At 51.5% G+C, this 9433-nt stretch overlaps 1 long non-coding RNA gene across 1 annotated transcript; it reads left to right on the top strand.

The window, feature by feature from the left end:
• Positions 1 to 6544: 6544 nt before the first annotated feature.
• On the top strand, positions 6545 to 7195 carry LOC310899792. The gene is made up of 2 exons (XR_014584669.1): positions 6545 to 6625; positions 6709 to 7195. It is a non-coding gene; the product is annotated as an uncharacterized lncRNA (long non-coding RNA).
• The last annotated feature ends 2238 nt before the right edge of the window (positions 7196 to 9433 follow it).

Raw genomic sequence — 9433 nt, 5'->3', positions numbered from 1 at the left:
GGCAAGGATAGCAGGCAAACAGGGAAGGATGTATGGAAACAGCCAGCACAAGTGATGGGTGGGGAGAGGGGCTGGCGGGGCCTGGCAGGGCCAAGGACCAGGCTGAGGTGGGGAGGGGACAGCAGGGTAGGACAGGATAGAAAGTGCAGGGGGGAAAGCATCGCATGGACCAGCTCCTTCCCTCGCTAGAGCCACAGTCGTTGCCCCCACAGACGAGGGCTGGTGGGAGAAGTGTTGTACCCCCCAGCACAGCCCAGCTGTGGCAGCAAGTGTGGCACAGACAGCCCCGCTGTTCTCAGGGGGACATGCTGTGCTGGCCGTAAGCACAGCACCAGTTTGGGCCCTTCCAGAAAACAAACAAAAACCCACCCCAAAGTGAAACTCTCTGACATTCCAGGAATAACAGCTCTGCATCCCTCAGAGCCTAAATTACGCAGGCGGGAGCTCAAGCTGTAACATGCTGGCTGGTTTCTACCCAGCGCTGCGTTTTAGCCAGCTCTCCAAAGCAAACCGAAAGCCCCAGCTCCTCCTCCCGGGGAGATGAACATCCAGCAATAAAGCCGCCCTAAATTACTGCGAGCAGAAGAAGTCTTGCTCAAGGCTGTGCAGTGCCTCGGCAGGGATCCACGTAAAGCAGCCGGCGTGAGAGGACGTGACACGACCTGCCGCAGGAATTGTACTGAAACTCCAAGCGTGTCGGAGCAGGAGAGCATCGGGGCAATGACTGATGAAGATTAGCCTAGATAGCGAGGAGGAATGGCATGTCAAAGGAGGAGGGGGAAGCGATATGGCTACGGGGAAGGAAAGGCAGGGTGGAGCCAGCGGCTGGAGCTGGTGGCCTGCCAAGGTACATATATGTTCATTGAGCAATCCTGTTCCTCCGCTTGCCTGGCAGATAACAAAAGGCGTGCGGGCATCTACGGGAGGGTGGATGAGGAATGCTCCACTAGCAATGAGGGAAGGTCCCCCAGCACAGCCCTCACCAGGCAGGGATCCCCAGTAGCTCCCCAAGACAGGGTTCACTGCAGATGCCTCCAAACAACAGGGAGCTGCCCAGGATGAAGCAAAATTAAATAATAGGAAAGAGTGGTATGCCAGCAGGTGCTGTAGACAAGAAGGGCTTGCATCCACCCATGGTGGGATGGAGGTGGCAGGGCCCCTGGGCGTTGCTGGGGTGCTGAGCACAAGGGAGCTGGATGAGTGCTCGTGCTTGTGCCTATTAGGTTTTGCTCTCCAGCCCACCACCTGCACCGAGCGATGAATAGGATTTCGATTTCATGGCATAGAAGAGAAATTCAGGAACATGCCTCTCTGAACAGCTATGCTCTGCTGAATGGGCAGCTCAGTGCTGCACTTTGGCATGAGAGGTATTACCTCTCCAGAGCTTAAACATCATTGCCCTGCAAGCCAGTGGTATCACTGAAATATCTGACATCTCTCTAGTAGTCCCTCATAGTGGTTCTCCAAGCCACAGATTTCAAAGCTGACTATTGTGTTAGCTTCATACAGAGAGACCCAGAGAAGAGAAATGACCTCTCTCGGGTCAGCTGTAATTCCCTACCTGCCTAGAAACCCATCCAGCCATTGCATCTTGGTTCACCAGGCTTCAGTGCTCCTCTTCCATCTCATGCCTTTCTCTGTAGGCTGGCTGCTGATACACAGGAGTAAAGCAAAACTGCTTGAAAATCCATGATAAGTAAGATAAGAAAAAGGAAAGCCTAGGCAAGGGGGAGGACTATAAGACATGACCTATTGACAGTCTGAGATTCACAACCCAGCAAGCTCAAGTGAGGGTTTTATCAAGACCAGCAGAGTCCATCACAATTATTTAGGCTCATCCTCTAGCAACCATCCGAACAGCCAACCCAGACTCATACGGTAGTACATAAAAGATGGTGAAAAAAACCTTTCTCACCTTCATAACTTCTACCTCTCTCCACATGCTCAAACCTTATTTTTAAAGCCCTTCTCCCTAACCCTCATGGCTTAAACAGGTCTTTGCATGGTCCCTAAAGGGGCCAAGAGCAAATTAGTCCCAAACAGAAGGGGTTTGGGTGTAACCTTCCTCTCCATCCTCCCAGGGACTCCTGCAGGTGTCTGCAAGATATAATCAGCTCTTAAGAGCACTTAGAAAATAGGAAGTACCTGTACCTCTCCATACAAGTACCCACGGAGCAGATATACTCCTTAGGAGAGGTGTGCAGGGCTATGTGGACTTTGCCACCTTTTGGTGCTGCTGGGAAGTACCAGGATGGCTTTCAAACAGAGAGGGTGTATGAGGCTCAGTCTCTGCCAAAGGAGGGCTAAAATACAAATATGGTGCCTAAAAATTAGGCGTCTGTAGGTTTGCACTGCTCCATCCCTAGAAATATTGTAAATCACTGCTTTGCTGCTGCCTGGGCTTCCAGTACAGGGAGGGTGGCATGCAAAACACGTAGCAGCAGGGCTGCCCTAGACCAAGGGTGTGCCAGTCTGGGAGCCCTCTGATTGTGGAGACAGACTGGTGTGGTCCCTAGTCTCATCACCTGCACCCCCAAGCTCCCAAAAATGGGGAAACAAGGAGAAAGAGGTAGCAGCGTGAGTTGTACTCTGAGAATAAGCCATGACTGATGACAACCTGCATTACTGGGTGCCAAGCCCAGGCTGGATGGGGCCATTTGCATCTGCTGCTTCTCAGCTCAGAGGGGTCCACCCTAAGCTGCATCAGCCATGAGTCACCTCCTGCAGCCAAGAGTCCACTGTCCTTTCACCAAAGTGCTGCCATCTGGGACATCTGAGCAATGCGAAACACATTTTCGTACACACGTTGCAGTTCTTGGGGGTGATGGTGGGTGATCCATATGTTACAACATACAGGTACCATTGCACATTTCAGGAACAGCACCTTGTCTTTGTATGGAACAGCCACTGTTGGACGCAGCTGACACTCAGCATTTGCATGGATTTGGTTTGGTGGCAGACTGGATGTGAGCCTCTCTGTTGAGAAGCAGGAGTGAGGACATCTCATTTGCCTTGCCCTTCTGTTCACTTCCTGGCTTTGTGCAAAGTAAGGTTTTGACTGGTGTGACGAAAGACCCCTTTGGCAAAGCAAGAGCGCAGGCATGGGGAAATCACGGTTTTGCAGTTCATGCCATTTCTTTACTGTGGTGTGCAGTGCTCAGGCTCCTTGGTGCATGGCAGGCAGCAGCCCATGCTCTCAGGATCCCTGCCCAGCCACCAGCATTTGCACGTCCTCCTGACCCAAAAGCAAAATGGCAGTGATGACCTGCCAAGAAATAATTGCATGAATTTTCATGAGCCTGGTGTTCTTTCCATTCCTGCCTGTCTCTGTTATTTGACCCCTGGCGAAGAGGCATAAATGAAGATCCCTCAGATACCTCTGTCGTGCTGATGGCTCTATGCTGCCGTTTGGACGCAGAGGAGATCTGATGCTTTCGCACTGATGGGGTGAAATGTGCTCTGTTCCTTGAAGGCTGATGCAAGAGCAGAGCCTCTGAGCTTTCTGTTTTGAAGAGCTCTACAATGCCAAGATAAAGCGGAATTGACCCTCCTCATTGTCAGTGCAAATTATGTGATACCAGTAAAACAGAAACACAGGGAAGACTTTGGCAAGAAGCTATAAGCAGGAGAGAGTCTCCTTTGCTGGGTGGAAAGCACTGAGCATGGGAAATCAGGCGCGCTGCGTGAATACCAGGGCTCTTCTCTTTAGCCCTGCCTGTTTTGACACCATCTCTGTTCTCACTGCCCGAACTTCTGATATCCCCCCACATCTGTTAGCTCCATGTATCCGCTAGGCAGAGAAATAGAGCGGAGCAAGGTGTTAGCAGGTCCCGAAAAAACCTCACCATGAAGGAAACAAAGAGGGAAACTGAAGCTCGTGCACAAATGGGAAAATGTTGAAGGGGAGGGGGAAGCTCTCCCATGGCTGATCAGAGCGGGGCTCACATAACTCAGGCTGCAGATGGAAACCCTTAAATCTGAATTCAGTGGGTGCCTCCAGCACGAGACTTCGGGCAATCAAGGCTCCAAAACATGTATTGCTCAGGCAATGCAAGCAGTGCAGGCACAGTGCCCAGTTCTTGGTGCACAGCTCCCTGCTGGGAAGTGCATATTTTGTGACCACGTTTGAGGCACCTGTTTTGAAAAAGTAGCCCAAGGCCTTTATTTTATAGCTGCCCACAGTGATAAACGCTCCCTCCAACCAGCCGAAGAATGCAGCTGCGAGCAAGCGTGGCTGGCTGCAAGCAGAGCAGCAGCTCATGAGCTCCTCACGGATCTTCAGGTACGTGTCCTAAGGAGAACAATCCTACCAGCCCCATTGGGGAACAGAAAGAGCCAAGGCAAGGGGAGGTGGAATGAAGTCCCAAATGTCTTGCAGTAAATCGGTGTGGCAGGAGGTGCTTTTTGTCTGCAGGCTTCTCCTCCATCAGGGACCTGTGTGCAAGAGGTCTTGGGAGCTACCCTTAGGGCTGGATCCTCCACTGAGCCCCAGGGCAAATATAGGGATCTTTCTGAAGCTATCCCACTGGCTATCCCACTGGGAGGACTTGAGTGCACTTTTAACACAGCTTTATACTTACACACACATACACACACCAAAGTTTCAGAAGCATTTTGAGCACTCAGAAGAGGTTTAAGAGCTGAAGTGAGGACTCAGGTGCTTAAAGTCATGGACAAGTCAATGCTTAAAAATTTAGATTATGATCTAGTAGGTTTCTGAAAAGCTCAGTAGGTGCTCAGCTGCCATAGGGGCTTGAATCAGCCAGCAAATCCAGCCCTCAGTCAGCATTGCTAATACATTATTAGCCAGTATAACGTGTCTGAAGAAACATTTTCATCCATGTTACACTCAGCAAAACGTTACAGCATCAGTACAGCTCCTCTGAAGAGATCCTATAAGGATGTAGGCAACGTGAGAAGCAGAAAATATATCTGTTAGTGTAGGAAAAATATTATTACAGAAGAAAGAAAATAATGGTTTCATGTTGGTGGACTTCTGAGGCAGGGTAGCAAATTTCTCTTCTCTGAATCATTCCCGTGTCAGGTTTGCCAGGACCTCATGTCAGAGAAGTAGTAACCCAATCCATGCTCAGGTTCCTCCTGTTTCTTTGATTCGCCCCCCAATAAACTTTTCACAATCAAAATTCCAGCTGCTTCTCAGAAATGCTCAGAATTTCTGACCTGCAAGTACTTTGTGTTCTGGTTTGAAAGTGTTTCTTATGAGTGAGCTTTGTCCACCTTGGAAGCAGGGGTAAGAATGTGCTCCTCCTGCTCTCCGTGCAGCCTAAACTGAATAATAATTTCAGAGCAGTTATTACAGCAAAATTGCAAGTGCAGAGGAAGTAGGTATTATGAATGTGTAGCTTACATTATTTGAGCTGTCAGTAGGTCTCTCCACTTCTGTTATCCACAGAAAGCTCTCAGGAGAGGTCAAGGTCTGGGCATTTACAGCCCATGGTGTGGCTCAAGGGGCCGCCAGTGGCATGTCCCCAAGGAGGAGTTCATGCCACCACATGCTTGGTTTTCAGCCCACCCTCCTCTGGCTTGGGATGGGATATGTGAAGCTGGGAAACACTTCCAACCTCGGAGAAGAAGCAAGGGACACAGGGACCCTAAAGGCCACATCCCCCCTGGAGACAGTGAGGACTGGGAGGGCCAGTCTAAGAAGTCAGCAACACACATGGTCTCTCCCATCCGACTCTGCTTCCTGGAAGAAGTTTTATTGCCACTGAAATGCTTAAAGCTCTGTGAAGCCTTTGCCAGCTGGAATAGTCTCTTTGCACCTGTCTTTTTGTTGACACAAATCCCTTCTCTAATAGAGCTAATCACTCCGCTTTGATAAATCTGCCAGGCCCCCGATACGAGCTCCCTTCCAGCCCTCGGCATTAAACAAACAGACCATTGTCTGCACTGGGCCAGCCAGCCTGTTAATGGTTAAACTGGGAGCAGGCAGGCTGGGGGGAAGGCAGCATCACGGGCTGCAAAGGGATGGGTCTGGACATACCCCGTGCTCACCAGTCTGCAGTGGAGCACTGGGTTACTCCCTGAGCTCTGGTGCACCCACATAAACCAGGTTTAAGGTGGGCGATGCCACCACAGACTTCCCTCCCAGGAGGAAGCAATGCAAGGACTGCTCCACAGCAGAAGGCTTTTAACAGTAGCATTTCAGCTCGTGTTGGCAAAACAAGCTTTTTGGCCCGTTAGTCGCCTCCAGCGACACAGGCTGCACATCCTTCTGCGTGTGTGGGATGAGCAAATGCAGAGGTAACGATGTGCCATTTGATGGCACTTGAGCAGTGACTGCAAAATTCGGTCACGCAGCCCAGAGCAGCACACAGGCACTAGGTGCCTGCCCTCCACTGGTATTAGCTGTATCTGTAGGAAGGTCTTTGAACATAATCCCCAGGAAAGCTCTCTAGCAAGTGGTAATCAGCCCTACGGTGTTCAGATGAAACCCGTTACCATTCACACCAGCTAACAAACCCATCAGCACCAGCAGATGATTTCTTGATGGCTTTGTTCAGGCTTGCTGGGTGCCTCAGGTGAGCTTTATCCATGTCACCAAGGACACCAGAGGTGCCCCAGGAGGGAGCTCTGCCAGCCTCAGTCGTGCTCCCAGCACCAGGTAAGCATTTAGCCCTGTGTCCCCTTATAAAACACCTGCTTTGTGGTCCTGCCAACCTGGAAGGAGCTCATCTCCTGCTGCAGGAACCCTGGTGGCTTCAGCTCAGTCCTGTACTAACCCCCTGAGGTCCCAGCACTCAGTGGTGGCTTCTCACGGCCACTTTATCTTGATGATAAAGCCAGAAGGGGACACAGATGGTCACTGTTTGGGAATGCTGTTCATTCTTGCGAGTGAAGAAACATGGATGCTTCCAGCCCTCCCAGAGCAGTGTGTCGCAGATAATGCCAATTACAGCTACCAAAGTCCTGCTTCCCCTCTCCATCTTTCCCCACCACAATGTTCTGAAGACCCTTTCTTTATATCATAGCCCTGAGGCCTCCTTGGCCAAACAGGCACTGCATCTCCACCCGGCTATGGGTGAGCTGACACTCATGGGGATGGCCAAAGAGCAGGCACAGAGAGAGCCTTGCACTTTGTCCGTGCTGGCAAAGCCTGCAGTGGTCACTGGAGGTGCCAAGCACTTTGCATGGGCGAGTGGTGCCCCCGGGAGGGGTGAGATGGCTCGCAGGAGATTGCCAAAACGGATGATTAGGGACTTGTTCGTGCACAGCCTAATCCTCCTCCACTGCTCGTGTGGGTGCAGGAGCCTTCCAGCTCCTCCGTACCCACCCCAAGAACAGGAAGAAACTTGCACCCGAAGGACTCGGCAGCGCGGGAGAGCCGCAAGGTCAGGAGCCTGGCAGTATCTGACCAGGGATTGCCCACGGTACATGGAGAAAAAACAATAGTGGGATCGGACAGTGATGCAAAACGTCGAGAGCTTGCAACTGCCAAGAGATTTAGAAAGAATGTGCATCCTCAAGGAAGCGAGCAGGAGGAAGGTGAAGTGGATGCAGCTGGGTTTGACTTCCAGGGCTTGCCTTTGCTGTAGCGCCCATGGGCACAATCCTGCACCCAGCATTGCCTCCCCTCCTGCCTCCTCTGGAAAGGGCCTGGGGAAGAGCACATCCACCTCTCCCTGCATGCACATGTGGCAAGAGAAATGTATTTTTTCTCCTTCCCCAAACAATTAATGTCAATGCGGAGAGGCAGGTGCTCCTGGCGTGATGCCCTCCTTTTTGTTTACAGAACACTCCTTGAAGATTATTTGTGTTGAATTATTTGTGTTGAAATCTTCTGGCTTTTCTCTCTCCTTCTCTTTTTTCCCTCTTTATCCCTCCCCCTCATCGTGTTAGCATTCTTCCAGCTGGTTTTTGTGCCCCACGGGCCCTTGGCGAGCAGCCCATACACCGGCGGGGAGCCCCAACGGGCTCAGCCCAGGCTGGGGGCACAGATGATGCTCCTCGGGCATCATCCCCACCTCGCTTTGTGGCTGGTGGGGAGCAGAGTGAACCGGGCCATTGTCCAAGGGCTGCTGCTGACCCTGCCATTTCCATCTGAAAGGCAACATTCATGTGAAAAGCATCGCTTCACATCTTTTCCTCCTCTCCCCTTCCTCCACCCCGCCTCGCACCAGCATCTTCCTCCCCTTCTCTCCCACCTCTCTGCCCCAGGAGGCACCAACATGGCTTTACCAAAAAACGGTCTCAACCCTGCACCAAAAGCTCTTACTGACTTACAAAACTGCTTGCTTCAGTGCACTTTCCTACTCGCGGCTCCCACCAGGCTCCAGCGCGGATGCTCCCGTACTCACTCTGAGTCATCCCTGGGGACCGCGGGGCCACCGCCACAGGCTGGTGGCATTTCTACATGAGTCACCCGGGTGAGACAGATTATAGAGAGCTTTATGGTCATCTTCTCACTGTTTCAAAACAGAAAGCGGCCGAAACAGGTTTGAGGCAGTGTTGGAAGGTTGCAAAAGATTGAGGCAGAAGGCAAAAGTGCACCCTTTTATTTTGTTTTAAAGGGGAAATAAAAGTTTAGCCACGCTGAAATCTGGAGTGAAAAATAAATTAAGATTCCCCCTGATTCCCAGCCCAAATGTCAGCCCATGTGCTGGGGATGGCTCTGCCAGCTCCTGCCTCGGCAGCAGCCCCTGCTCTCCCTTGCAGTGTGGAGAGGAATTTCCAGCAGCTCTCCCTCTGGATGAGCCCGTCACAAAGTGACGCTTGCTGAGCAAGCACCGCTGCCACCCACTTGGAGGGGAGAAGCAACCTTGAACAGCATCTGCATCCATTTGGCTTCACCTTCGGAGTGCTGCGCTGAACTCTTATTCCTCTGAGCTGCTGTGAGCTGGTAAACAAGGAGGGGATGCTGAGGACAGAGTGCTGCTGCGGCGCGTCTCGGCCAAGTAGTAGTTCTGTGCCTGTAAAACAAGCAAACGAATGGATGTTTAAATTGATCAGTAGGGAGAAACAGCACAGAGCAGAATAAACTGCTGAGGCACTGAGGAACCATGTGGAGAAAGCCCTGCTCCGAATGAGATGCTTGTATGCTTTGCAGTGTATAGCCACCACGTGGGCTGTGCAGCTGGGTGTAGTGGCAGCGAAGAGATTTACACTAAATGGTGTAACGTTTCCAGCTGGCTCTTCAGCAAAAGGATAGGGGTTTAAATCTTCACCGAGAAATGAGAGGCCCAAAGGCTTTCTATCATTTATGGTCATGTTGTTGTCTCTGCTGCCGTTGGTCCTACTCGAGAGCATAGGTCCAGCTCTGTGTGCTTTGGCAGCCTTTTTCCCCTGCTGAATCAATTCGACATCTCCAGCCGCTCTTTCCCCACCATCACGGTGGAGCTGTGCCTTCGCACAAATGCTGAAAGTCACCCTCAGCAGCCTGCTGCCTCTGCAGACGCCGAGAAGTATCCATGGG

The sequence above is a fragment of the Anser anser genome (genome assembly GCF_964211835.1).
Source record: "Anser anser genome assembly, chromosome: 5".
Taxonomy (NCBI): domain Eukaryota; kingdom Metazoa; phylum Chordata; class Aves; order Anseriformes; family Anatidae; genus Anser; species Anser anser.
The sequence above is the reverse complement of the archived record's forward strand: the minus strand, read 5'-3'. Positions and strand labels throughout refer to the sequence as shown.